Source organism: Drosophila navojoa, chromosome 3 (assembly GCF_054131105.1).
Source record: "Drosophila navojoa isolate 15081-1374.11 chromosome 3, UAZ_NAV_1.0, whole genome shotgun sequence".
Lineage (NCBI taxonomy): Eukaryota > Metazoa > Arthropoda > Insecta > Diptera > Drosophilidae > Drosophila > Drosophila navojoa.
In genome coordinates, this window is record NC_142891.1 from 4,106,982 (window position 1) to 4,130,906 (window position 23,925).

General features: G+C 35.4%; 1 protein-coding gene across 8 annotated transcripts in view; it reads left to right on the top strand.

Annotated features, from left to right (window-relative positions):
- Positions 1-23,925, top strand: part of bun (TSC22 domain family member bunched) — a 129,913-nt gene that overhangs the window by 75,917 nt on the left and 30,071 nt on the right. The window contains exon 4 of one of the 8 annotated variants that reach the window (XR_016196581.1): positions 14,930-17,300. The exons of the other annotated variants lie outside the window; for them this stretch is intronic. The gene's annotated coding sequence lies outside the window, so the exon portion shown is untranslated. The remainder of the gene's footprint in view (positions 1-14,929; positions 17,301-23,925) is intronic. 8 annotated transcript variants of the gene reach the window in all.

Genomic DNA, 23,925 nt, shown 5'->3' on the forward strand with positions numbered 1-23,925 from the left:
TTTACGGCTTTGAAATATATTTCTTAATTTTTTTTTTCTACCTGTCCTTAAGCTATATCTCACATTCTATTCATGTGCTTCTCCTCAAAGTCTTAATGATAAAATATATCACATCGTACATCATGCTTAATTAATTCCTGAATTAGATGCATAACAGGTTGTTGTTTAATTTAATATTTTTGTTTAATTTTTTTTTTATTGATATACTATATATCGTTGTAGTACTATTTATACTAATTTCTATATTTTACTGTGACAATATTTGCTTCCCATTTACTTTACTTAAACGCTTCATAATTGATGATGATTGCATTTCAATCAGCCAGTAGCATATTTTGTGTGCTGACTAAACCACAGAGACCACGCCAGCTAGACTCAGTTATATACACCACCTACACCCACACGTCAGCCAGAGCCCCATAGAGGAAAACAGTAATATCCATATAAATGCTAATTATCATACCGCGGTGATTAGATCGCGATTTGATAAGACTCTTTGTCGCAAGCAGCTAGACCACACTCTGCGTCAGTCGATTCCACAGGAATGTGCTCTTGATACTACAAACGTGAAATGTACCATATGTATAGCAGGGAGTATATTGATTGGATGATGAAGTATGTAACAGAGAGTAGGAAACCAGGCTCTGTTTGGTATATGAACGTTTGACATATATTTGATCTGCAAGAAGATCAACTGAATTATACCTTGATTTCAAAATAATATAATACATTGCTTTACATATATAACCATAATCGATTTTTGCTATAACTCGAAAAGTTTTGGTATTATAGACGTAAAATTTGATATGCTGATTATATGAAAGTATATAAAGTATGCAAATATTTCAATTTTTATACACCTCATTCATTTTCCTAGTTATATCAGTTTGTATATAGAGAATATCTCCAACTGCTTACTCGAATTCAAGGCACTCTCATCGTAGGGTATCTAGTAGTCGTACACTTCTGCAGCTTTAGCACTCCCTTTTATACTTGTTTTTAGCTAATCATTGATGTTAGGTACTCTTAGTCGTTATCGTACGACGACGTCGCTGTCGCAGTTACTGTCGCTGCTTCGGTCGCCGTCGCCGTCGCCGTTCTCTTATCGTCAAATTTGGCGGCCAGTAAAATGTGAATATTTCGTTTAGCTTAAAGAGTCCAACAGCAAAAAATACGAAGAAAAACTGAGAGGGTACAACAAAATTTGTGTATTTTTCAAAAAGTGTATACATATTTTGTTTTATTGGCGGCGTCAACGTCACAGCTGCTGCTGACGTTGGCTGCGCGGCGAGCGTGTAGCCGGCGTTGACGGCGCAGCCGTTTTTGGATTTTGAACGCCGCATTTTGTAAAAATCAGTTTTCGGTTCGAATTCAGTAAACAAAAACTTGTCGCCGGCGCGAGACACGACAAAGAGAATCAAAAAGCAAAAAGCAAAAAAAAAAAGTACTGAAATAAAAATTGTTGAACGAAAATTGTTGTTGCCGTTGCTGCTGTTGTTGTTCGTTGTTGTTGCTGCTGTTGTTCGAGTATTTGTTTAAACAATTTGCTATAATTCAAGTTGAACGTACGCGCCAAACAGAAGCAGCTACAAATAGATAGACAGATACAGCTACAGCTACAGATACAGATACGAATGCTAATATAGATACAGATACAGATACAAATACAAATACAGCTGAAGTCGCTCGCCCAGCAGCCGAACGATCGATGACGTGTGTTAATTGTGGCTGGGCTCGTATTGCGGCTGCTGTGCGACGCCCTGACCTTGTTACTGCCGTCTCGCACATGCGGGGAGAGCATCTGTATCTTTATCTTTATCTGTGTATCGGCGAGAGATACTTGCGCTTAGGCTGAGTCGCCACGTTGCGCCGCCATACAAACGCACACAGATACTCAATTTCTATCGGTGTCTACGCATATTTAAATATTGGCTAAAAATAGAAAAGAGAAAAACCAAAAAACAAGCAAAAAGAAAAACAAAAACCTAACGTAAACGCAACGCATTGTGGTATAAATTTTTAAGTTTGCTTTGGCTCTGTTTGGATCTATTAATTTTGCTGGTACTTCCACAATTTGTTTTGCATTCGGCACGTAAATATGTGGACAGCTCTGTAACGGCTCTTTGTTTATAAAAGTTAACAGTGTTGGGTAAGGTTTTTAACGGAGTACGAGACCAAAATGTGTATTAATTGATGTTCTTATGAGATGCAAAATTTGTGAAAATTTAATAGCAAATATACTAGAAAATGGATTATAGGATCTAAACGACATAAAGCTAAAAAATATATATGTATAATACGTTCGATTAATATTGTGAATATTGTTCATATATTGTGAATATGGTATATTTGCCTACCTACTAAAGAAATTTCTAGAACTCGAAAGGAAGCCAGCTTAAACAATTCATAATTGAGAATTCGACTACGAATATAGTGTTGGTTAATGTAAAAATAATAAATAATGATTCACATTTGCGGCTAAATGCTAAAATTAGATTATATATCCAACTAAAACAATTATAAATTCACCAAAAAAAAAAAAAAAAATTACCTAAAGCGTGTTGGTAAATGCTACAAAATGTCCGAATAATTTTTTTTTTACATCTCTCAATGTAGTCAAAGCAAATAAAAATGTAGATACATATATTCCTAGCTAGAAGTGAGTCAAAATATGCATCAAAGTCCATCAATCATCCTATGACAATACTCTTTCAATATGCTCTTCAAATATTTATCTAGTCCGAAATATTATGCCTCAATATGCTCGTCGCTAGCAATTAGAATCTCGTTTCTTTGTATGTTTAATTAATTTTTTAATATTTATTTTTAGTCAACGCAGTTTAGCGCTTGATTAATTGTAAATTGCTGACCAGAGAGAGAGACGGAGAGAGAGAGAGCGAGCACAAGAGGCGACAAATCTCTCGCGGTTGAATATTTGCTATAAAAATAATGCTAAATTTTTATAAAATATTAGTTGTTACCATTTGGCACGATGTTAAACAAGTTCCAGCGAAGCGCGCGCTAATAAACAAATATAAATAAACAGAATCGAAAAAAAATTTGAAATTGAAATTGAATTTAAATTAAGAAATAAAAAAAAAAAAATAAAAAAAAAACGTTGCAATTGCTGAGCGCAATTCGTGTTCATTCGTACATTTTCGCAGATATTTTAGATCAGCGAAACTACAAAATAGTATGTAAATACCAACAACAACAGCAACAGCAACAAAATTTTTTCGACGCGTTGTTTTGATTTTGTTTCACGCTCTTTGTGCTGATTGAATAATAATTAAAAACACAAATTTCTTTATATAACAGCTACAAATTAGGGCGTGGCCTACGTAAATACAATTTAAATTTATGCCAGTGAATGCGCGAAAATAGAAAACAAAAATAAGAAGAAAACACCATAAACAAATAAAAAAGGCAGACAAAACATATCTATATTGAAGAAAACCATAAAATAATAAAGAGAAATAATCAAATTGATTGTCAATTGTCAAAAATTGTGCCAAAAATAGACGGCGAAGAGCTTAGACCCCGAGCAATATCAGGCACAATAAAGTGTAATTGTTGTCACTGTTTGCCATTGTTCACCTGTTTCGTGTTTGTTCATTATGCTCAAATATCCGCGCACCTCCTCCACCACCTCGTCGGGTTACTTCGATGACGATGAGACGCTGACGAATCCCTATCAAACGCCGCCGCCATCGCCGCAGTGTGTGCCGCAGTACTTGCAGCGGCATATGGTGCGCATGTTCAGCACCGAAGAGTAAGTTTGGGGGCAGTGTTGCAAAACGTTGTAACACAATTTTTCAAACGAACATAGTTATGGTTTAGTCCATCAGATTTTTGCTTAGTTCAAGAGCTAGGCATTTCGAGAAAGAATTCAAGTACGACTGAATAGAGAATAGTGTTGTAAAACGTCCAGTGCAGCAAACGATATTTTATTTCTGATGGACCAAAAATGATCTATATTCTTTATTAATATTTTTCGATTTAAATCTAACTGCAGTGCACTAATGGGTTGCCAAACAATAGTGTTGTTAAAAGTTTGCAAATGAAGAAGAAAAATTTTCAATCGATTGGTTTTTCTCTAGGTTTTTTGTCTAATGGAAATTTCTTATATTTAAAAAGATCTAAGCAAAAGAGTGTTGTAAAATGTGTTGACTATTTTAGAATGCATATGATGATTCACCTTGCTCTTAATCTTTATCTCTTCTTCAGCTTATCTGTGTATATGTATGTGATGTACCTCTGTCAGCTTTGTTTGTTAGCTGACTTATTGGACTTAGCTCATTCAAGTTTGATCTTTAAATGCCAGAGTACTTAATTCTGGCATTAAAAAAAACAAGTTGAGTTAGTCAATGAAACGAGTTTCAGTTGTCCTAGACTGTCGAAAATTAAGTTTAAAAATATGATAAATATTTGTATAGATAAACTGAATAACATTACTAGCTGCACATGCATTATCAGAGTATATAGTCCATTGCTAAATAAAAGTAGTTGATCTTTTAAGTCACAAAGAACCTTTTATAACTCTATTAAAATTGATTGGCAGTCTATAGATAGTCAATAGCATGTATAATAAAACCAAAAATGACGCTTCCTATATATAAAGCAACAATCTAATATGGATGCTCTCTAAAGTATCTTCGAGTAAATTCGATCTACGAATATTGAGATTGAAAGCAACTTGCAAAATTTTTGCAAGCTCTAGAAAATTCCAGAAAATCTCTCTAAAGCTCGCATTATGAGTTCCTCAATGTTGCCATCGTTGCTGTGTCAGCAGTGACTGCCCACATCGATACTCTCGCACAATGGTATTATTTCCATCTACATACATAAGTCGTCGCTAGACCAATTAGCTTCGCAGTTATTTTCGTTTTTTGTTTTCAACACCTTGAAAAACATATAACTAATGCATGTATGCAAATGTTGCTTTTGATATGTTTATGTGAATTTTCAATGTCTATACAATTAGTTTAGCATAATGCTAGCCACAGTTTGCAGTGTTGAACAAGTCAGTTTATTCATGAAGTGTTGCTCAACAGCTAGAATCGATAGCATATCATTGCATTGACTAGCTTAGCTGACCCCAATAGCTATTTTCTTTTATTACTATTGCTATTTATTTATATATTTTTGATTAGCACATCAATTTCCAAGCGTTTTGCATAATTAATGCGAATATTATACAAGAGAAAAATATATATATAAGTTAAATAAATTATAAAAACGTCTTGCGAAATGTGCATTAAATGCAAATTTTCTGACAGCGAAGAGCGCAGAAGAAAACTCGCTGAAAAATCAATTATCCAACAGCGTGAGTTGAGAGGGTAGAAGACGGGGCATGACTTGAGAATACCCTTTGAGGTGGTTTAAACTAAATATGCCTAATATCTTTCTAAGATTTTGTTTTTTAGCTAGAGTCATTTGGTTTAGTTTTAGTTTTCATAGAAAATTCATAGAAAATTTCAGCATACCCTTTAGCAACTTCTTCCAGGGTATACGTCAAAATCAAGAAATTAAAATTATAGCTTTTGCGGTTGTATAGCAAAATGCAACAAGCTGACCACACGCGCCGCCCCCCTAGCTCCCTCTCCCCCTCTGGCTAGCTCTCCATCTCTCCCTATCTCTATCTCTCTCACTCCCTCTACTCGTTTTGCGGGTGGCTTTTGTTTGCTTTCCAGCCCCTCCCTAGCTGGCGGCGATTACATCGGGGGACTGCTGGCTTATCGCATAGGAATAGCACAGCCGTCGAACACTATAAACGATATGCGAGTGTTTTTTCTTTTTTGCAATTGCATTTCAAATTGTGAATGATTATGGGGCAGTAAGGCTATGAAAGGGTGTACGTAACGGCAAAGGGAAACTGTCCTCGAGCTAGGTATGTACATGCATATGTGTGCCAATCTTATTTAATGTCGGAAGAATATATAGGGAGAATACTTAAACTCAAAGAGTAAAGGTAGATTAGGAGATAAAATATATTATTCATTTACAAATTATTTTCTACATAAACAAAAATATATAAATATCTATCATATCAGATTCAAGCATTTCTTCATGCCGGGTATTTTTCACGTCTTGCATGCCCATTGTAAATCTATTCACAATTAGTTTAATATATTCCTCAAGCACTGCCAGGGCGCAGCTATTGCATTTTACAGCACACTTCTAATCTTAATCGCATAATACTTGTCGCACGTGCCGCACATTTGCGTTTGCCCAATTTCACGCAGTGTGGCAACGCTGTTATCATTTGCCTTAGCTGCCGCGCCAACTGCCAACTGGAAATTAAGTTGAAGCGTTGCAAAGATACTTAGAGACTTGAATGTACTTAAAGAGACTTAGCTACTTAACTGCTTATTACAGCTGAGCTACCGAGCCGTCCCTATGGCCACTCGCAACAATGCAAACTAATTAGACAAGCCTCACAGAAAGGCGTTGCCAACTTTTCTACAGAATGCTTTTTTATTCGAGTTGTATTATTTATCAGTGAACCGCCTTGAACTGCGTCCAAAACCTCGCTGTCTCGCTCTCTCTGTCTCACTCTCTCGCTGTCTGATTGCCGTTGCCAATCTAAAGTGGAGCTCGAATAGAGCAAATAAAAACAGCCACGCCCAGCCAACAAAGAAAAGTGGGCGTCCATGGTTGCTTTTGTTTTTGTATATTGTATATATATATATTTTTTTTTTTCAAATTTGTTTCTTGTGCAGTTTGTGTCAACGGCCCAAAAGGTAAACGCACGCGCTCGCCCGCCCCCTTGGCGACCTTTGACCTTTTCGTGCCGCAGGCTTTTAGCTTGCATGGCTCTGTCTCGCAGTCTGTGCGACTCCCTCCCTCTCTCTCTCTCTCTCTCTCTCTCTCTCTCTCTCCCTCTCTCTCTCTCTCTCTCTCGCTCTCTCTCTATCTTGCGCTTACTCGCTTGATTAGTGTGCAGTCATTTGGAAAAGCAGCGTGAAAACGCAAACACATGCTCCAGGTGGAAGCTTCTACGCTGCGGCTTATAAATATGTTATCGATTATTTGTATTTTTAATCGAAACGCTATCGGTGATGGGGTTAAAACAGGAGCTGGGTATAGAAAAAAGTTCTGAAATTTGAAAAGTTTTAGCTTGATATAAATTAAAAATGTTAGAGCATGCAGAAATTGGCTAAGTTAGGGGCAGTTCGAGAAATTCTTGGATTAGTTAGGGGTGACAATCTGTGAAGAAAGGATGTTTATGGTATACATAGAAAAGTTACATATATAGCTATATTGTATAACTAAGTGCTTTATCCTTATACATTAACTTTGACTTGAATAAAAATGATATAATAGTGTTTTATAACTCTGAAATGAGCAGAGCAGAAAACAAATCCCAGAGAAAATAAAGCACTTAAGATTGTAGAATGCAAAAAATTTACAATTTAGTTCCATTCAAAGAAATTATATGATTTTTTGTCTAGACGGAAAATGTAAAATTAAAACGCGCTGTTTTTATTACAGCACACCTGAAAAACAACACACACACACACTCGCCTGGGCAGCTGGCAAAAACACTTTTCATGGTCAATTCAATTGGCACACACACGCACTCACATATGTATATATATATATTATATATGTCTATATATGCCCCATATAACGGGCCCAGATGTTTGTGTTTTCCATAGGCCTGCGAAATGTTTGCATTTATGTTATTGTTGTTGTATTTTAGCAGCAAACAAATTAAAGCGCAAGAAAACAAGAAGAAGAAGAAGAACAAGTATTTAACAATCGTATTTGTTTATTTATGTCGAAATTAACTCTGACCAAAAAGCGAGAGCAGGAGCTGCCACAGCAGCTAAAAGTCGTTTTCGCAATTAATTGCGATCGAGCGGATGAAATTTATTATTTTCATTCAACAGACTCCGCAATTTATTTGGCAGGCATCTCAAATACCCTTTGAAATTGAGTGAACTGAGGAGTTTTTGTGGTGAAGTAGATAGAGATAGCGTGAGGAGAGAGAGAGGGAGAGAGAGAGAGGAGATAGAGAAATATATATATTTATATGTATATAATACAAAAGTATTTCCTTTTAAAATCATATTCATATATTTTATAATTCTATAATAATTTTATACTCCATTGATATTTTTCTTGATCTCCTGTAGACTTTCTTTATCTTCACCTCTCTGTACTTCCACTACGGCCTCAAGCTTATTCCTCTAATTCCAACACTCTCCCTTTCCCTCTATATTCTCTCTGTGTCTTTCCCTCTATCTTTCCCAGAGTATTTCTTAATTGTATCTTCTTCACTCTACCTTTCTATGCCTCCCACCTTTGTGACCTTGTTAATGTACTCACATACATATGTTGTTTTTCTGTTGTGCTGCTCGCATTAATCGGCCACATGGCTCCACATCCCCATTTAGCACCACTCCCTCCGTTCCCTCGCTCACTCAGCAATTACAGCTGGCGCCACGTTTCCATGCCCCAGTAGCAAATTCTTATTGTGCCCGACTTATGATATATACCGTGAATACCTTATGGTATTCGATCTGGTTCTGGTTCTGCTTCGGCTTTTGATTCTGTTTATTTGGGTTTTGTTTATTGATTTGGTCAAGAAATAATAAAAAGAGCAAAAGTAAAGGTAAACAATTTGTTTACAATGCAAAAGGTAAATTTATTGATTTCTTCAATTCGATTTTCACAAATTGCGCACAAAATGTATTACGAATTTCTGTCTACAGAAAATATGTAAAAAAAAAAGTGAAGAGAATTTCAAAAATATTTTTTGTACCATTTTTTTCTTAATTAATCACAGTTTGACATTGAGCAAATGTCAAGGTTAAGTTTGCTGTTGGCTTCCATTGTATTAGCTGTTGTTGTTGTTGTTGTAGCCACCCACCGCGTCGAAGTGTTTGTGAACAAAAGATCTGACGGTTGTTTTATTTTTGTTGTCAAGAGCAACAACAGCAAAATTATCTTAGCAATAATTGAAATCTTTTGTTCACAATTTCAACACAGTAAATAATATAGAAGAAAAAGCTTCATGGAATGCTAAAGATTACAAAAGCAGAGGGATAACAAGTGAGAAGCTGTAAGATTCTTAGTTAAGCCAGCTAAAAATACCCTGTAACTTATGGAGTGAATATACATACATATACATATATAAATATCAAGTAAACTTTTCTTCAATTCATTTTAAAGTATTCAAATAATATTTGTTGTTATTATATAATTAGAATCCTAGAATCCTCTGATATGCACTCTAATAAATAACGCCTCATTTCGTATACACCCCAATTACAGGGTATCCCAAACATAACAGCAGACATTGTGAACAAAAAAGAATTAAATTGATATTGGAAATCCATTAATCAAAGTTTGCAAACAAAAAAATAATCAATGCCTAATTAAATCATCTATAAAATTAGCATGATGATTATTTAGAAAGACGACCTTATCAGCTGGATACAAAATATAGAAAAAAAAAAGTTGAGATTAAATATAATATTCATTTTGAAGGAACTTCAGCTCTACTTTTACAACTGCTGATTACAGCTTTCGTCAGCTCTATATTTATAAGTGATTTCTAAAATATAGCTAAGATAATTGTTAGTCGATTTTTATGAAGAACTTGATACAGAGAATGAATAGGATATATTGGATTTTTTGCTATTTATATACTATATGAATAGGATGTCATATTGAATTTGAATGCTTAGAGGATTATTCTTTAAAATAAAAAAATAAAATTCTTTGATAATACTTTGATCACGATCTAAAAAGATTAAACTCAACTTTTATATAGATGTTGTCTATAGATAAATTTAAGATAACTCACACAGACCTTTAGATACATATGTTTGTATATATCTATATGGATATTATATATTGTATATTCTACAAACTGTTTTCTATAATATACACATTAAGAATAGAATCTTCTTGATACAGATACCAGTTATTCTTTATATGATGTCTCTTTATATGATGTCTCTTTATATGATGTCTATAAATCATATAGTAACGTATAGTTAGCTAAGTGTCTTCAGCTATTGCTCATATATCAAATAGTTGACAATAAACCCATTTACTTAGCTCACGACAAACAGCTCATGCAATTTCCAGCTCAGCTGAACCATCATATCCATTTTCATATTCATATACACATGTATGCACAAGTATAGTATAGCTTGATTGGTAATACTCACACTTAGCTTTAATTGATTTGGCTGTCCGTTGCACATAGGGCGTGGCAGCTGCAAAAGGGGGCGGCTGACCGGCTCGTCCGGCACGTGAAGCGCCGATGATAGCAGTCAAGCGAGTAGGTAAATACAGGCGGTGCGACAATATGCTTGAAGAGGGTTGACATAGGCGCAGTAAGGGGGCATCGAGGGGGTAGCTACTAGCCTAGACTATAGCGGGTCAATACGTGCCTGGCAGCACAAATTGAGCATTTCAATTTACGACGCAGATGGCTAAGCGCAATTGATACGGCAGCAACTGCTGCTGCTGCTTTTGCCCGCATTAATATTGCAATAACGTTTTGCAACACAGCTGGGCAGTGCTGATAACGAATGATGTTTGATAACGATAAATGTCTACAATTGTTGGTGTTGTTTTTGTTGTTGTTGATAGGCCAAAGACAGACGCCAGCCAGTCTCTCAATTCGAAGGCGCGTCTTCGTGGCCCTAAGCATTAAGCTGATTGTGATGCACTGTAAACAATTATAAGTTTTACATTATTATTAAAAAAAATTTTTTTAATTAAAAAAATTGAAAGCAATTTAATTTTTAGGAAAAAGATTTTTTAATTTAATAAAAAAATGTTTAACAAAAATTAAATTTATCTTTAGTAAAAAGATATTAAAACACAATATAAAATATAATAAAAAAAAATATATATATAATATAAGAAAAAATAAAAGAAAATTTTTTTAGAAAAACAAATTTTTATATGTAGTATAGTTTATAAAAAGATATTAAAATAAAATATATAAAATAAAATATAATATATAATAATAATAAATAATATAAGAAACAAAAAGCAACCTGAATAGAAATTAAAAAAAATAGGCTATAAAAAAAAAATTTCAAATGAGTTTATATATTTTTTTATTGTATTATTTTACATATTTTATCTTTATGTTTATTATTTGTCATAAACAATTTCAGTAAGCTCAAGCTCACTGTTTTTATACCCTGAACCCATTGAAAATGGGAAATCAGGGTATAATGGTTTTGTTAAAAGTATGTAAACCAGGCAGAAGGAGGCGTGGCAGACCCCACACAAGTATATATATTCCTTGAATCAGGGCCGACAAGCGGAGGTACGATTGGGCCCTGTCCGTCCTGTCGTCCGTCCCGTCCGTCCCGTCCGTCCGTCCGTCCGTCCGTCCGTATGTATGAACGCGTCGATTTCAGAAGATATAAGAGCTAGAGACTTCAACTTTTTTTTAAAATGTCGGTATATATCACGCGCAGATCGAGTTTATCACTAAAAAACGATAACTCATTCCGATATTTTTTTATCGATAAAAAACCTTATCGAAGATCACTTAAATAATTATATCTCCCTACATCTTTCAAGCTAGAGTCCCTGCCAAATTTAAAATTTATGATAAGATAATCTTTTATACAATTTCGGTTTTTGTAGTAAACATTTACCCCCCACCCCTAAATCCACCCCCTCACCCTCATCTTTGTAAAAGTCGTATATCCAAATACTAGGACTTGTGATCGGGTATACACATACATTTTAACATTTCTGATACGTTCTGGAAAGTTTCATTACGATCGTACGTCCAGAACTTAAATAATCCACAAAAAAGTTCTCATAATATCGCCAACACTGCAGCGCAACCCGAGCTCAATCGCCTGTATATATGTGTGTGTGTGTGTGCGTGTGTTTGGTTTGTATGCGTGTGTGGTGTGTGTGTGGATGTCGTGTTTATGTGCGAATTATTATTGAAATATCAGTTGCTCGAAGGGTTCAGGGGATCTCGTAGTCGAGCAGTCTCGACTAGAGCTTTCTTACTTGTTTTTTTCTCACTGTGCATAGTTACATTATTCATAATTGATGTGACTGGAAACTGAGTCAACCTCCAATCGAATGGATAGCTCAATGAAAGTGGGTGAGAAGAGAGGCCTAGTTATCGATGTGTGTGGGTGTCGCACGCTTGCCCTGAGTCAACCTCTTTGGCATTGGAGCTCGTTTCATGGTCGTATTGCCATCATTCTCTCTCTCTCTCCCGCTACCCTTCTCTCTATCCTTGGCTAGCTGTGACGTCATTTCGCATGATATTTGTTGATTTTTCACTGCAAATATTTTACGTTGATCTGTGCAATGCGTTTGCTCACTTTATGACTCAATTAAAAGCAAACACATACGCATCACCATAAACATAATATTTACTCTGGTCGTTTTTTTTTTCGGCTTATTTGTAAAGTCTTCCAGCTCCAAGTGCCGGCGATGACGCCAGTGTTGCAAGCTATTAAAAGATTTGATTGCGTAGATTTTTGAAAAGATGAAAGAGCAGAGCGTCGTTTTTTTTCGGCGGTGTCATTAAATTGGATGGGGGCACATTTATTTTGGGGGGATGTGGTGAGAAGATTTTAAAGATCACAGAAATATAAAATCTGACTAAAAGTGAATGGGATTTAAATGAAGATTTCAAGGGAGATTATAGACGGATCTATGAGAGTCGGAATACCATAGATCGGTCTTGTAACTGTTAAAGTTCTCGAACTATGAGCAAACTAACATATTCCCTCTTGGATTTCTAGTTATATGTAGAAAGTTGCTTAAGATGGGGATAGATTGAAGAGCTAGAGAGATATTTCATCTAATCTCTACCAACTCCCTTTCTCTCTCTCTCTCTCCCTCACACTCTCACCTCATCCTCTAATATTTCATATTATGTTTAATCATCATTTCGTACTGAACTTGAGGCAAAGACTCAGCAAAAGAGTCTGCCTTTCGCTTTTCGAATCATGCCAGAGGTCAGGCACGCCCCCTTCCTATACAAGCGCCTCCCGCTAGCAACGTTAAATTGCATACAACTTTGTGTGGCACGTTGCATTTAATAGAAGTAAAGAAACAAAAAACGAAAGTAAAATGAAGAAAAGTGCCTCACGATTTCTGTTGCTGTTGCTGCTGTTGTTGCTGTTGTTGTTGGTGTTGCTGCAGCTGCGGGCTGCGATTAATTTGCCGTTTAAGAGATGTTGGTTAGTTGTTGTTGTTGTTGCTGCTAATGTTTCATAACAACAACGAAACAATGCCTGGAAATGGCTGTCAGCAGCATGCAACAACTTTTCAGCAGCTGCTGCTGCTGCTGCCGTTGCGGCTGCAGCAACTGTGTTGCACAATGAAAATTTGTTGCCAATGAATTTTGTTGGTTAGATCTGTATATAAATATATGTATACTGTGTGTGTGTGTGTGTGTGTGTGTGTGTGTTTGTGATTGTGTGCAATTGTCCGCTAATTGGGCGTGCCCATCGAAAAGAAAAATGTTGTCTATTTTTCGCGCGATAAGAAACAGGCAAATAAACCTTAACAATCGGCAGTAAACAACGCTTTTAACAGCTGTTAACGGGCAATAAAAGGCAACTACAAAACAACCAGCAAACAACACTCATTAGCAGTAAACAACTACAACTTGGGCTTACCCAAAATAACAACAGCAACAATAGAAATTCGCACGCGTTGTCAACAATATAAAAAAAATATATATTGTATATGAATACAGTGAACACGCGCTATATTATATTTAAATTGCCAACTTCAGTTAATAATCAGGAATAAAAAAATATTTGCATATCTTATATTTATATTAACAATTTAATATAAGAAACCTATAAATGGTTTGGGATAATTTTGCCTTACAGCGAGCACAATTTTTGGTCCAATCTCCAAGGGAATACAAGAAATGGTTTATAATCTTGCCTATAAACAAATGAATACATATGTTTAATGGAATTTACACAATATTAATTAAATTAAATAGTTTTAATATTTATTACGTTTATTGAATTTACTTTAATCACAATAGATAACCTAACAAATTTTTGGACTATTTAAACGTCATTCACTCTCTTCTCGTCTTGGTGTTGCCAACCTGTTGAGATTATTTAATCAGGATGCCTCAAAAAACCTCATCATGCCACTTTTCTCCTATATTATTATCATTTATGGAAAGATATTTATAATTAGATCCACTTTGATTGTTTTCTGCTCACTGTATATACTAAAGATCCTTGAGCCGAGCGTGTTAAAATAAACACCTGTTTTATTTGCTTCTAGAATTAACATGGGCCCCTGACCCACTTCCATCGATATAGACTCCACAAAAAAAAGTGATTAAATTTAAGAAGCCTAAAGCTTAGTAAAAATGAAGTTCAACTTCTATATTGCAAAAAAAAATTATATTAATATTTTGTAAGATGCGACCATATAAGACTTAAGAAAATCAACTTTATTATTTTTTCGCTATTTACTTTAAAATAGTATTTTTTTTTTTCTGTAACCCATTTTAACAGTGCCCTCAATACAAGCAATTTTGATCTCTAAAAAAATTTATACATATGTATTATTTGTAGATATGTATATCTGATTTTCAGTTGAATTGCAAGCGTTACGCACATTTTCACTCTTGAGCATTTTATCGCCTGCGTGTCCGGCAGCAATTTTCAACATTTAATGGGCTTTCGAAATTGTTGTTGGCGTTGCCCCAAACTCGTAAAAAGCAGAATTGCGAAAAAAACAAGCTAAAAGAAAAGAAAAATTAAATAAATTGTTAAGCCTAAAGAGAGCTTTGCAGAAGATGGGGAATAAACATATGTTCATTTGTATATATAAGTGGGTAGCCGTAATTATGCTTACATATACCATTTGAAATTTTATTAGATATGTTTATTAAATCAAATTTTCCACCTTTCTTTCTATTTATTTGCAGGTGAGTTTCGCAAACGAATTGAACGTTAATCCCATTTGTATGTAAAATGTATGGTAAGCCTTAAATAAGTTTTGGGAGAGTCAGAGAAGTAAAACTTGTCATCGAAAACCTAAATAATATTCATATAAATTTGCTTTACAACCGAGAAACGTACTCTTGTACCACGGTGCAGTGTGTTTACACAGTGCGCTAAGCATAAAAAGCTTTCGCAACTCGTTCGAACAAAGCGTCCCAGATAAAGCAAATCAGCTGATCTACGTGCACAGGCAGACAGTAGCTGACAGCAGCAGCCCTCCGTCTCGGCTACTGTCCCTCTCTGCTCTTCTATGTTAACTTTGCTGCTCTTACGTCTGTGTGATTTTATATTTTCCTCCCTCGCTTTTCAACAACGTGGCAACCTGTCAGCCTGAAGTGGCATCGCGTGTGTTTGTTGCTTTTATTGTTGTCGACTATTGTTGATGCTGTGACGCTTCACTGAATTTCAAAATGTTCTTTGCCGTTAAATGTGCGTGCGCCGTTGCCGCTCTCGTTTTGAGCTCACTCTCTCTCTCTCTTGTTGCTGACAAAGTTTTGTTTACGCTCTTGTCACTTGCATTATTCAGCTGCAAAAGCTTTCAAAGCAGCCATGTTGCTTTTTGTGCTTTGCATGTGTGTGTGGGTATGTGCGAGAGAGCTGTACGCTGCTCAGACAAAAATTGTCTTACATTAAAAAAGAGATTTATTTTTGGGCATTTTTTCCTGTTGTTTGTGGTTGATTTGTTTGTTTGTTTACACGCGCCTTCTTTTTTGTTTTGTTTGCTTTCAGCACGAGCCACAAATGTGACGTAGCCCTATGCATGTGGGCATTTACACATGCTTCTATATGTATGTGTGTGTGTGTGTCAGCCCATAGCTTTCGTTCAGTTTCATGCTGCAGCTGTGAGCTAAACTTCAAGCTCCGCTTGAGCAGCCGCTGTCGCTGTCTCTGCTTCTGTCTCTGCCGCGCTGCCCTTTTGCTTCGCCTAGCTGCAAACTTTCAGCTTCGCCGCAACTTCAAAAAGCAACCACCAAAAAGCTGCCGCCGCTGTCGCTGCTGCTGCTGCCAATGTTGTTGTTGCTATTGTTGTTATTCTTCTTTGCTGTAACCTGGATGTAGTTGTTGTTGCTGTTGTTGTCTGTTTTGTGAGCGCAGCGCAGCGAGCGCTCTCACGGAACACAACAGCAACAGCAGCGCGACCCACCAAAAGCGAACGTTCAGTTATGCTGAGGAGCTCTGGCGCAGCAAACACGAAAAAAATCACAGACACGATAAAATAACATTAAAATTTTTGTTGTGTTGCTTGGCATTGTTTTTTGTTGCGTCGCGTTCATTTTTTTCTCGTTCCATTATTTTATGTTTGTTTAAGCTACAAATAATTGTGTTTTGTTGCCGCCGTCTGCATTTATATTGTTTAAATTGTGCGTGAGCGAGATAAAGAGAGAAAAAATTAAATAGCTGTGGCGCACAGTAAATGATCTTTAATCTGTTAAACAATTAATGTGCATACACGCACACGCACATACACGCGCACACAGCTGCAGCTGCAGCTAAAAGTTAAAAGTTTTTAACAAAAAAAATCGTCTCGCGCGCATTTTTGTACATTTTCTTTCGCTGAGCAAAGAGAACGAGAGAGTGATTGAGAGCGATAAAGACGGAGAGTGAGAGAACACGCTTGCTTGCTGAATACGTATACAACTGTATTGAAAGCGCCGCTCTGCTGAATAACGCGGCTGGGAGAGCGTCACAGTGAACGCGTCTCGCTCAGCAAGCATAAAATAATAGAGCTGCTCTCTTCACGCGTAGCTGTTGTTGTTATACCAGACAATTTGACATAAAGTGCAAAAAGAAACATAAAAGCTCTCTAAGGGCTTCGAAAAATAAAAAAAAATAAAATAAAACGAGAGGGAGCCACAAAAGTGAACGCATTAAAATAAAATAAAATAGCTGGGAATTTTGTGTGAAACAAAGGTCAGAAAGGCAAAACAACAATTGCTAAGGCATTCGCCCAGTGTGCAATACAGAAACACTGCATAGTAAGAAAGAAGGGGAAAGATATAAAGTACTTGCATTTGTATGTGTGCATATCATACGACTAGACTGAAAGAACATTGCGGTACTTACAAAACGAAAGAAATACAGCAGCGCACAGTGTGTAACGTTTAGCCCGCATTAGCCCACTTCGATAATGAAAACTGAAGCCGGCAGCAATAATATCAATAATAATAATAACAATAACAATAATAGCTCAAGCAAAATGGATTTTGATTTGTATCCAACTATTTCGGGCAAACAACAGGATCCCGTTAGGGAAGTGGTTATGAAGTACATTGATTACTTTCTACCAGAGTCCGAGTAAGTATTTGCATAGCGTGTAATTGAAAGGCTGTAGAGATAAGCTAAATATAGCTTTAATTGATGTGTATATAGAAAAGTCTGCTGTTGTGGTTTATCGCATTGTGTATCTTGCTCAGCTCGTGTCAGAGTCATATAGAAACTTATCTGTTCAAGTCAACAAAATGTTACTATATGTAAATATCTATGGGGTTTTTATTAGGACCCACTATAATGCATATATATAAATCAGATTATCTGTAGTTGGGCTTTGGTGACTCAAGCACTTAACAGGCCAGTTAAGGATTGTTATTATAGCTTGGCTTTGTGTTATATATAGAATAGATTATATATACTTTTCACAAACTGCCTTCGCTTTTCGGGCTTTAAATCTTGTTGCCAACTGCAGAGAGTGCAAATAAAAATCTCACAAGTCTGTGGTACACCCTCTATATATACCATGTTTTTATTTTATATATACAGCTGTATATGGCTGCCCTATCAGCTGTACGTCTCTGCTAATTAGTTTTTCAAATCCACTTTGTAGAAGCTGTTGTTATTGGTTTGTGCCTGTTTCTATTTATAACACCTTTTTGCAATTGCTTTGGCAATTTGCAATGAAATTTTAGCGAGAAAAGCAGCTAATTTATAGCTAAAATTAGCCATCAATATTTATTGGTTACATATGCGTTTTTACATGTGTATATGTACATATATGTATGCATGTGTATATAGGTCGCATAGCCAGTTGGCGCTGCAGGCGCCAAAAATTGACGTTTTCAATTGGAATTGCAATTGTCTGTCATATGCTGCCATTATGTAGCTGTAGATAACTCTGTCCGCCTGTCTGTCTGTACGTCTGTCTGCCTGTCCGCCTTTCTGTGTGATTGTATCTTTATAACTAGCTGATACAGGTTATGCACGTATAGTTTCCTGTGCCAAGCCGCTGCGTCGTTCCGCATTACATCAGCTCCAAACGCATCAGTTCGCAGTTGTTAAATGATTTTGTCTATTTTTATGCACTTGTTGAACGTAATATTGATTTGGTTTCATAAGCGGTTATATTGACTATAAGCCCATTTAAATATATTTATAATATTATGTGAATTATTCATATAACAAATAATAATAATAATAATGACAGAAACTTATTATTATTATTATTAGCTATTTACTTAGCTAGAGCTTAGATTTACGAATCACAACTCTCGAGTAAATAGAATTATGACTCGGTATTATTCATATGCTAACAAAATATTTGCTATTAAAATATGATTAATAGATCTTTCTTATCTGCTTCAAGAGACTGTTTGTCTACCCACCTATTTAGCTAATTATGTGAACTGTGTCTGCTAGAAAGTTATCTCTTGAAAATGTTGTGCATATTTATTTTTTAGTTAGAAATAAATATATGTAAATCTGAATCAGGTAAATCTATTTACTCTCTATATGATATATAATCTAGCTATCATAGTATAAAATTTGCTTTAAAAAAAAATAGGTTATTCGTATCAAAAACCTTATACTTAATCAAACATATTTACGATAGAATTTCTTTCTTTCTACATGATCTCAAATACCAAATCCTTATACCCTGTACATTTATCGGTTAGGGTATTTCAACATCAACTTTGTTGTTGCCAAGTTTTTATTCAGTCTGTTTTCGTTTCACGTCTGACCCCATTGCGTTTGGGCCCGTTACCGCGTCCAGTTGAGCAACTTGTTGCAGGAGATGAGTTGCAAAGTTGCAAAGTTGCAATGTTGCTAGTTGCCAATTGCCACGCGTTGCCAACTGAAGTTGTAGTTGACTAGTTGAGGCTGTAGCTGTCGCTCTCGCTGTTACTACAGCTGCAGCTGAAGCTGAAGCCGAAGCCGAAGCCTGCCAAGTTGGCGACATTTCAGACACTTTAAGGCTTCCTACAACTTTTTGTCTACATCTGCCAGCCCCCTTTGGCCCCGCTCGCCGCGCCGCTCGAACCGGTTTTTGTTAGTTGCGGCTTTTAACTGTTTTTAGTTTCTTTGCACAGGGCCCACACAATTGGCATTTCGTGGCTGTTATTGTTGTTGCTGTTGCTGTTGCCCTTTTGTGATCATTTTTTATCTTTTTGTTCGCCTTTTTATTAAGTTTTATTTTTTCTTTTTATATCGTTAAATGATTGACTCTTTAATTGGGTCAGGGACAAGGCGCATGAAATGCCATTTTTTATGGCATTTTCTGTTTTTGTTTTTTGATTTATTTTTATTTTTCAATTATTTATATATTTTCTTGGCGCTCAATTCAAAGTGCGAGATTCGCATTTTTATCAGCTGTGTCGGCGTTTGCTTTGTTTTTATTTTTAGTTTATTTTCTTCTTCTTGTTTTTGTTGATACATGAGCAAACTATTTAAATTATAAACCTCGAATGCGGGCTTTTATAGGCTCTGAACAATAGTTGCTTAATAATTGTTCAGTTTTGATTTGCAGCTAATATGAAATGTGAAACTTGAAACTCTCAAAGAGAAAACATTTGTTTTAAATAATTGAAGTTTTTTTTGAATAGAATTTTAAAACAAATTAATAATTAATTAATAATTAATAATTTGTGTTAGATAAAAAACAAAATTAAATATGATTTCTTTTAGAATGATTTCATGTACTTATAATAATAAATTTTCTGTATTATTATTATTTTTTTTTTAATTTAAGTATAAGACATATTTTTTAAAAATATTTCTTGAACTTGTTCTAAATAATCTTGTTTGGCTACTAAACTGAATATGCCCAAATCATTCTTATATAACTTCCTAGTAAATTGACGCTTAATTTCCAGCCACTTAAATATTCCTTATCGGCTACGTACTCAAAGAGAGCACCGCCATATCAACGAACTCATTCAGAAAGCGATGCACGTTTATTTTGTTTTTTTATTATTATATCCCACTACTTAGTCTTCTGACGACTTCCTGGTTTTCATAAACAGTTCTCTTCTCTGCTTATATTTCTGTGTTTGTTATTTCGCCCTACAAACAAACGTTTTGATGACAAATTTGTTCACTTCCTGAAATCGTCATCAATCGTCCACACATATATAGTAGATATATAATGTTTATAGCCTGATGGCGCTCCAATGCAAATAAACACTTGAGTCAAATGGAGATCTATAGATGTTGACGAAACGGGAAATACGCTCAAGAGTTGAGACCAAGACAGAACCTATAGTAAACAAAATGATGTATATGCTGACTCTTCACATTCTTTATTATGTCTCTTACTGTTGTGAGAAAGGGTATACTCGTTTTTTATGCTAGAGAATAAACATTTAATATTTAATGTTTACTTATATTTAAAAATGTTCTCTTTGTGTCGTTTTACAACACTGTAAGCAGTAGTTGTGCATATCTGCTTATCTCTGCATGTAATTTGCCTCAGTTTTTGTTGCTGCCATCAGCAAAATCGTTGGCCACTTCAATTATTCAACAACAAGTTATTTCCATTGTTTTGCTTTATGCCAACTCAGCCAAAATTTGCCGCATAAGCTGTAAATGAAAACGGAAATAGAATCCCAAAAGGCAAATCGGATTGGCCAGCCAAATGATGTTATTGTAGTTGCAAGAATTTTTGGCAAATTGTGAAATCATTGAGACCTGCGTGATTTGTTTATCTGAGATATTTGAATTGGAATTTCGCCTGAAATAGCAGAGTCCAAACGAAATGCCAAAGTGCAGCGACACGCAGTCGAGTGGCGCATTTGGTAGTGCGAACTAACACTAACTAAAACAGTTGGCAATGGGCCAGTTCAAACGATTCGATTCATTTGTCTAGCAATTGGCGTGTAATTTGATGTGCTCATTGCTGCTGCACTCGATAAAATAGCAAAACACTAAAAACTGATAAACTGAAAACTGAAAAACTGAAAACTTTAAATCAGAAATTGGCACGTCTATTAATTGTGGTTGAGCTTCACATATTATTACGTACGTATAGAGACGTATAAGAGAGAGAGAGAGGGAGAGACAGAGAACATTGTATTGGAGTGTTACATAAGACGGCTGTTATATTAGCAAATCTTGAGTGTGTTCTATTGTAACCTGAGCTTTATATGGCATATAAAAATGGAAATGAATACACAAAATGCTTTAAGCTGTTAATCCAATTTTAAATGATAATTAAACTAGCTTTTCATTTAATACATGCTAAGCGAAACGATACTGATTTATAATATAAATCATATAACACTTCTTAATTAACGTATCAATTAGCATTCCCTATGCTTTATTTTTTTTAGTGTATTTCAGTTTCGACTTCCATCGATCTTACTCATTGTCTTTGACACATTTAACTTGCTGAAAAACGATACAAAACATTTTGTATCACGTGATTTGAACGCTCAACTACATAGCAAACGTGCCGCAACACCAAAAAAAAAAACATGTGTATAAAATCAAATTTAAATTAAAGCTGTAAACCCAAATAAGAAATAGGGGGGGAAATAAAAAATATTGGATGACATCATTTGTTTGTTAATGCGTCGAAATGGGCAGCGCTTGAACTTTAATAAACTTTGCACTTCTTTTCGTTGCTTTTCTTTCTTTCTTTCTTTATTTGTTTTCTCTGTCGTGTGTGTGTTTCCCTCTTGTTCACGCTGCGCTCTGCTGTCTGTCGCATTGGTGTGTGACGTCAGCGTCAGGTTTTGATTATTCGCAAGCGTGTGTTGATAACACGTTAACTTAATAGCTGCGATACCCCTAATGTTGCGGTGTTAATGATCTGAGTTGACGTTTTCAACAACACCTAGCTGTATCAGTGTTCCATAGTTTCGATTGACGGACAGATTAGCCGGCTAAAAGCGGTTATAATTGATAAGATTTTGATTTCCATTTCAATGTGTACATAGGTGACAAAGAGTAGAGCATATATTATGGTAGGCAGGTGACGTCTAGTATTTCTATATTTATAGACATTTATGAAAGTATTATAAAATATTTGAATGCAAAAGGCAAATGCCATCAGTGAGGGTTCCACGGATGGAGCATTTTGATGAAAGTCAAATCTCGATAAACGATAAATATCGAACTATTGATGATGAATTTAAAATATAAAAGTATGAAGTATTATTTATACATTTTATTAAGGGTACACCCTGTCTGAGTATCAATGCGATTCGAACTTTACTATATGGATAAAACGAAATAATTACAATTTATACTGCGTGCTGGAAAATCCCTTGTATAATAGCTCAATTGTACATACACATACGTATTTATTTATGCTCTTTGTGAAGATTATTCTGTAACTGTGTTTGTTTTAGTTATTGAGCAAAAAGTTTCGTATTTTCTGCTTTTCGTTTATATCAAATGCGATGTACAAAGCCATTGACCGTTGCCCGCATTGACATTGGGAATGCACGCACACAGCAGCAAATACTATATACTATATACAAATATATATACATATATGTATATGTGTTTATATACTTTATTGGCGCTTACTGAAAGAAAGAGAACAAAAGTCACGGCGTGCGCGTGAGTCAGTGCACTCAACGTGAGGGGTCGTCCAGGCAGAGACTTTTACTTTTACTCGCGCCTGTCGTTTATGATTATATTATTGTTGTTGCCTTTTTGTTTGTTGTGCAAAATCTTGGGTACATCTGTGAGTGAGTCCTACAAGGGCAGTCGCCGGACGGTGAAGAAACTCTCGCCTTTCGTCCTTGTCGATGTCGTGGAACTCGAGCCGCGTCTCAGCCGGACTTGAGTAAGCCATTAAGAACAGGAAAGAAACAAATGAAGAAGGAAAATATATATACTATGTGTATTCAATCATCATTAATCTGGTCTCATTTTATTGTCGAGACCCGTCTTTAATTATTTTGCATGCCTCAACAGCATAAAGGCGCATTCTTTATTATATCACTCAATGACTGCGCGCATAAATAAGAGTAATCAAGTTATTTTTAAAGTTATTTTCATAGCCTGTACATTTATTTTTTGTATTTAACAACAATGCACAAATTTACGGAAAATTTGTGGAAATTGCATTTAAATACGTCAATTTGAGTTGGCAAGGAAAATTATGGGCATTTTCCTTTCATTTTATAAATGCAGTTAATAATTTAAGCCTATAAGAGAAATGATGTTGAAGCTTAAAACTTGGGGAAATTTGTATACAAGTATTATATATACCTATATGTAGTCTTAAATTTATGATTATAATAAAAAGAAAAGTTGAACCCTGGGCTACAAAAATTACTAGATATACATATAGCATGGTAATGGTAATAATAAATCACACTTTATGTTACCTTAAAAATCATGTGTTACCAAAACTTTCACAAAGTTCAATCATATTTCCTTTGGGTTTCCCCCAAAGCAGTAGTTCATTCATAAAATTGCTTTCCCTTTACTCATTAGGCTCACACCAAAATTATTTCATCAAATGGGGAATGTGAGTTTACCTTTGACTTGCCACAATGAGCAAAAAAAAAAAAAAAAAAAAATAGTTGCAAAAAGTTGCCATGCAAGCGAGAATTTTCCAATAATAGATTTTGACTCATCGTCGATTTTCTACCCTCATATCACGTGGAGCCATCTTATTGATGACACACTTAACTACTGCCAATTTCGATAAGTGACGATGATGTGCGAAAGAGCGCAACACATTTAACGTTAA